The sequence below is a fragment of the Ursus maritimus genome, unplaced genomic scaffold (genome assembly GCF_017311325.1).
Source record: "Ursus maritimus isolate PB19 unplaced genomic scaffold, ASM1731132v1 scaffold_22, whole genome shotgun sequence".
Taxonomy (NCBI): Eukaryota; Metazoa; Chordata; class Mammalia; order Carnivora; family Ursidae; genus Ursus; species Ursus maritimus.
The window spans coordinates 17497121-17504354 of NW_024424675.1; positions in this window are offsets into that span (position 1 = coordinate 17497121).

Genomic DNA, 7234 nt, shown 5'->3' on the forward strand with positions numbered 1-7234 from the left:
CAAGGACTGGAGCCGGGGACCTCTGGTTACAGATCGGGCCCTAAGGGTAGCCCATGGGAATGTCTTCTTTATAGCACACATGGAGAACTTTCTTTATTAATAAATTTCTTGTTTTGGTAGCAAGGAGACTCAGATACTTTAATTTCTGAGAACTAAGAAAGCCAGAATCAGCCTAACATCAGTCAGAGGTGATAATAGTCTCTTGAGAATTTCTCAAATGGCCAGGGGTTCAGCAATATAGTAATATTTAAATATTTAATACTTTTATAACAGGCGAAATCGTTTTGTAGTGATGTTACTTAGTTAATATCCATAGGAAATGAACTGAGATGAATATACTAAGTCTCTGAGAAAAGGTACTAATACTCTGAAGATGAGAATGGTGAATGGCTGCTTTCTGCCATAAACAACCAAGAAGAAAAGATGTAAAGAATTGGAACGGGGTTTATATTGTCAGTAAGAAAGGTTTTCCTCTTGTAAGTTATTAAACATGAACAGATAGCAGTTTGTTAATTAGTGGGCTACTCTGGGCTGAAGCATTAAAATCTCTTATGACCAGTAAAACAAGAGAATGAACAATGACTGGATTTTCCTGTGACCTTATGTTTGAGCTGTTTTCGTGGTTTAATATACAATTACCATACAACCGGCCATTCCCTCCTAGTTGTTTATCACAAGAAGTGAAAGCCTGTGTCCACATAAAGCCTTGAATGCTTATAGCAGCATACCTGTGAGAGTCCCAAACTGGAAACAACCTGTGTGTCCATTAACAAGTGAATGGGTATAAAAATTGAGGCATATCCATACAATAGAATACTTTTCATCAGTACAAAAGAACAAACTATTAATGCAACATTATAGCTGAATCTCAAAAATAATTTTACAGAATATAAGAAGCAAAAGTTCATGCCATTTAAATCCACTTACATAAAATTCTAGAATATGAAAACTTACGTAACAGAAAGCAAATCGGTGAGTACGGAGGAGTGGGGGTGAAGTGGGGAGGGAGGAATGGGTTACGGAGGCTTGGGGAGATTTGGGGCCATGAGAGATATGCTCAATATATTGATTGGAAGTGCTTGTCTTTAAAAACAAAAAAATTATCCTTTGTACCCTAGCTCCATCTAAATAAACTAGTGGTGTTTGGAGGATAAGCCAGATCTCCCCGGAAAGGCTTTAGAACAGATTCGAGATCACAGTGTTGCTGTAAGGTGGCAAATATCCATCATGTCCATACAGGGAGGGGGGGCTCGTGTTTGGGCCGGCCAGCGGGCTCGCGGGTGTTGCTCGCTGGTGGTGGCAATCACAGAGGGCCTCTGCCCGAGGTATCAGCTTTTCTCCCCTCTGGCTTCATTGATTCCCTTGGGCAGAAAAGAACCGGGAGGACCCGTTCCTGGAAAGTAGGGGCCAGGATGCTATTCTGTAAGGCATCAGCTTGTTTGGGAGTTTAACTAAACTCACTGAGATAAGGACCCAAATACGATTTGGCTTCAGGTGTTTGGAACCCATACTCACATAGCAAAAGTGAACGAACATAACCCGGCAGTTTCCCATGAAGGGGAGACCCTAGTTGAAATCGACTTGTAGGAAAACAATTTTTTTTAATTTCCAAAGTGATTTATTATTTAAAAATGGAAAATAGAAGAAAACAAAAAACAAATATTACACAAGTCTACTACCCAAATATTACCATTATTATAATTTGGTATACTATGTATTTCTAGTCCTTTTTCTATGCAAATAGTACATATTATTTTTAGTAAAATTGTGGATCTTTTTTATTTTTTCGACTTAATATATAATGAAAAATTGGACTCCTTCCAGAAAGATGGACTAGACAGACGTCCCATATTCTTGCTGCTAGTACAACTAAAAATCCTCAACATTCTATGTATAACAAACATAAGAAGACCCAAAGGTGGAGAGAAGACAGATTGGTTAGGGACCTAAGGACTCCAGGAACTCCATGGTGGTGAGTTCCCCAGGTTTTCTTTTTGCCTCATCTATCCCAGATAATACCAGAGAAGCTGGCAACCAGGAAACACCAACAAGTATAGAAAAAAAACCAAAAACAAACCAAAACAACAGCAAAGCCTACTCTCCAGCCCAAGAACCAGGAAAAGGGCGGGCTAGCAAGACAAATCTTTCAGGCAGTAACTGCTCTATTCCAACCAAATGCCATGCGAAAGGCTGCAGCCCCATCCGGCCCCCGTCCCCCAACCAGTAAAGACCAAGTGGAGAGCCTAGATCTCACCCCTGCCAGGCTGAAACTGCCAGCATGGGGTCCAAGAAGGCCTAGTGGGGAACCTGTCCTCCACCCCCATTTGCAATAATGAGACACCGCTCTCCTTCCTTTCTGGGATGGAGGCAGAAGAGAGCCAGGAGAATCCGGGTTTTCAGAGCTGTGCCGCGGTAACGAGGCTGCTCGCAGTGCAACACTGCACAGGGAAATGTATGTGATGATATGTAATGACGTATGGAGGTTGAAAGATTAACCATGCACAAGTTTATCGAATGAATGAATTAATTAAAAATATAAACTTTGGGGACCTAAAAAATGAAAATGATTATAAATGTGCACACATGAATTTTATAGGGCATGGGGCCAGCTCCACAGGCAGGTCCTGTCTGAAAAAACGAACAGGACACCAATGTCACTTATTTCTCCTCCGAGTCAATGCCACGCTGTTCGTGGGGTCCTCTTCTCGAAAATGCTGAATGAGTGTGAAAGGACAAAAATTTGGGACTGCCTCCTTCCTCCCTGGAACTCATTCTTTGTCAGCCTTTGCTGATGTCAGTTACAAAACACTAGTAATTCTCAAGGAAGGAGGAAAATATCCGTCTCCGTCCCTCTCCCGTCTCTGAGGACTTTACCTCCTCCTCATTCATTAAATCAATGGCAAATGTCAAGGTAGCTGATCAGCTGTCATGGAGTCAAACCTGCTTCTTTTGGAGGGACCCAGATCTCTGAGCTGAGGTGGTCTCTGCTGCCTTTGCTGCTGGAGAGAGTGGCCTGCACACCGGGCAGAGGGACAAGGCCGTCGCTACCCCCCCCCCCAAACCCGCCGGCTGCCCTTGGCTGTCTCTGCGGAAGCCGATTCCAGAGAAGGGGGATTCAGTCCAGGTTAGCAGCTACCACGGTCTTCTGCGGGGAAGAGAAGAGCTGACTGTGTTTCACCAGAGCTCCACAAACATCTACCCCGCAGTGGGGCCCATTGGATTCCGTGCCGGGCCGAGGATAAGCCCCTGCTCGGGACACACTCTGGGTTGTGCGCGGCACAGGCTCCTCAAACGCCAAGTGTGGACCGCTCTGAGCCCAGCGCACGGCCTGGAATGAAGCGCTCTGGTCTGATGTCAGGGATGCCTGATGCCACTAATGTCCCTTCCCGCAACCTTGAAAAATCATTGTTTTTGTTTGATTGAGGCAAACCGGGTTCACATACAAAATAATAATAAAAAACAATCACTCTGGGTCAAAAAGAAGCAAGCATGTATTAATTTGCTAGAAGTGTGTAAGTAGGCTTAATATATAGAATTTTTCTATAGAACATGAAATTACAGTGACTTCTAAAGTTCGTGTTTTACCTGAATTTTCTTTTTTTTCTGATTTTTTTTGGGGGGGGGGAAGCAATATTCACATACCGCAGAAAACTCAAATGTACAAAATTTGTAATAGGAAAAGGTTTACAATTTTTTTTTTATTTTTTATTTTTTATTTTTTTTTATTTTTTTATTTTTTTTAAAAGATTTTATTTATTTATTTAACAGAGACAGAGACAGCCAGTGAGAGAGGGAACACAAGCAGGGGAGTGGGAGAGGAAGAAGCAGGCTCATAGCAGAGGAGCCTGATGTGGGGCTCGAACCCAGAACGCTGGGATCACGCCCTGAGCCGAAGGCAGACGCTTAACCGCTGTGCCACCCAGGCGCCCCAAGGTTTACAATTTTTTGTTTTGTTTTTTTGTTTTTGTTTTTTTGCTTGTTTGTTTTTGCCTCACAAATCATCTTAGGCAAGGGGGTGAGAAAGCAGAGGGGAAGGAGGGGAATTCCCTTCCCAGCAAGAAAGGGAAAGAAGAGAAAGCACCTCCCAGCCAGCCGAAAGGGGGAAAAGGGAGAGGGAGCGTGAGCAGGTGAGACACTCCTTGTGCCCCATTTCCTCCCCTTGAGGCGGAGTGGGCAGGTTACTGAACAAGCCCCAGAGAAGTAGGGAGAACTGTAGAACACTGGAGACCCCACTGCTGCACGGAGATGGGGTTGGGGGCAGGTTGCCCATCGCCAGTCCGGGGGCCTTGGCTGGTGAGGGGACGGCGCGGCCCTGGGAGCCACAGAAGCCTGGCCTGTAGAAGGTGGCCAGTGATGGAGGCGGAGCCCAGAAACATAGTGAACTTAAACACCGTTTGTCTGGGATGCCTGGGTGGCTCAGTCAGTTGAATGTCTGCCTCCAGCTCAGTAAATGATCCCAGGGTCCTGGGATCGAGTCCTGCTTCATGCTCCTTGCTGAGCAGGGAGCCTGCTTCTCCCTCTGCCTGCCGCTCCCCCTGCTTGTGCTTGCACTCTCTCTCTCTCTGACAAGTAAATTAAAAACAACAACAACAACATTTGTCTGTAGAGTCTTTTTCTTGGAAACACGGCTATAGGAAGATTTGCATCCAACCAGTCCTGTACCTGAGTGTGGATCAGTTTCTGGGTGCAGGTGCTGGGGCGTGTTCTCATCAGGGAGGGGGGGCAGGCAGAGCGTGGTGGAGCACAGGGTATTTGGGCCTTGTCCTGCCTTCCAGAATACAGGTGTGCCAGACGGTATGGGGACAACAGCCCAGGGAAACAGATAACGGGTGTAGAGGAGGGTGTGAGAGCCAGTCAAAGAGACAAGAAACTCCTCGACAGCATCTTGCCTGATATGGCCCTGCCGCAGGAAAGACACAAGCCCCTTGTCCTCCTCTCTCTTCTTGTCCCATGACGAGAAACTCAGACTAGTATGTGCACCGCCATTCAGACTGCTCATCTGAACCCCAGGTGGGCTAGCCTGGGACTCTCCACTGCCTTGGACCCGTTGCCCAATGGGTAAATGGCATCCAAGTTTCTAAGAACCAACTCATAAGCAATCTTTTTTTTTTAAAGATTTATTTATTTATTTATTCGACAGAGATAGCGACAGCCAGCGAGAGAGGGAACACAAGCAGGGGAAGTGGGAGAGGAAGAAGCAGGCTCATAGCTGAAGAGCCTGATGTGGGGCTCGATCCCATAACGCCGGGATCACGCCCTGAGCTGAAGGCAGACGCTTAACCGCTGTGCCACCCAGGTGCCCCAACTCATAAGCAATCTTAAGCAACACAGTTTCTTGTGTCAAGTGTCTCTGTTCAAGAGGGAACTGGGGGTCTGTCTCCATGGGCTTTCAGCAAGACTGTTCTGAGAGAGAAGGGCCAAGGTTTGTGGAGGGAGCGTGATGGTCTTCTAGGATTGGTGTTGGGAGGAGGTGGGGGTGGAGAGAGAGAGAGAGGAGTCCAGGCTCCAGGCATGTTTTAAGGGCTCTGTGGGAAGTACAGGGTCTGGGTATGGCGACCTCACTCTCTCCTGTCTTGGAGAATCAGCAGGGACTCACCCGTTTCAGGGAGGGGCCCGCTGAGTGGGGTGAGCACGTCCTCCCCTCTGAAGGCATTTCATGGTTGTCTCAAAAGTGTTTGGAGTCCGACCCAACAACTCTTATCAACATATTGACTAGGTTTGAGAGGGGATGCCCTTGGCTCGAGAGGAGTCCCCCAAATGTTCGCACATCTCGCAATTTTTTTTAAGTTTGGGAAACATTAAGAAATAAGGAAGCCAGAGACTGGGGATGCCCAAAATGCAGAGGCAGTGACCCCCTGTGTGGTGCTTGTGATGCGTCCTATGGTGGAGTAAGTTGAGTATGGGCAGGGCTCCGTGCCCCTGCTCCTGGTGTCGAGGCCTCAGTTTCCCTGTGGGGTACCCTGTGGGGTGTGGGGAGTGCTCATGATTTCACATGATCCGGAGACACGCACAAGATCTTTCACCAAGTCAGTGCTGGTACCATGCCAGGCCCGGGAGCCCCCGCAGTGAGCACCGGTGACCCCCTCATGAGGCTCAACGTCTGCAACATCTCGTGCACTGGAATCCTGGGTCCAGCTGTGTGAATCTATCTGTCTGGGCCTCAGTCTCCTTATCTGAAAAACGGGGTAGTAAGTCCCAAGCTGGTGGAGGAGGGTGTAGGTTAGAGATATGTGTGCAGCACTGGGCGCAGTGAGAGATAGGTGCTGGGTCGTTAGAGACCATTGTATGGTCTGCTGATGGCTCCTGGGGGTCCCTGGGGACGCCCTGCCAGAGAGCACCCCCAGGGCGAGCATCAGGCCATGTTGTCACTCAGACTCCATCAGCGCCGGTGCAGACCGTACTGGTGACCAGCACGCCCTGGGAAAAAGGGCCGGGGGGGCGGGAGGGGGTGTCCCTTCTTCACCCTCTAAGAACAACAGCCTTGAATTATTCTCACCAGACCAGTGCGCTTCAGCTAAACCAACCGCTCTGTCCAGCCGCATTGCGCATGTGCTGCTGGAAACATCGCTGGTGCCAAGAACCGTCAAAGCCCGGCACACACACGCTCCTTCCCCTTCCACCCTGGATCCACACCCCATTTCTGGGCATCTCCCTGCACCTTCAGGACCCAGAGCGGCCTGCAGATGAGGAGGGGCTTATGCAGAACTTTCTGGGCTTCATTACCCCACCCACAGCACATAGCACATGGACTTCCACTTTTGATTTATGTGCTCTTTGTCTTACTCTGCTCGGGCTGCTATAACAACACACCACGGGCTCAGTGGTGGTTTAAACAACAGGAATTGATGTCTCAGTTCTGGAGACTGGAAGTCCAAGATCAAGGGGTCAGCACGGTCTGTTCCTGGTGAAGCCTGCCTGGCTGTGTCCTCGGGTGGCACACGGAAAAGAGAGCAATCTTCCTCTCTTCCTTTTCTTTTTTATTTTATTTTATTTTATTTTATTTTATTTTATTTGTTTATTTGACAGAGACAGACAGCCAGCGAGAGAGGGAACACAAGCAGGGGGAGTGGGAGAGGAAGAAGCAGGCTCATAGTGGAGGAGCCTGATGTGGGGCTTGAACCCAGAACGCTGGGATCACGCCCTGAGCCAAAGGCAGATGCTTAACCAATGCGCTACCCAGGTGCCCCCCTCTCTTCCTTTTCTGATAAAGGTACTAATCCCATCATAAGGGTCC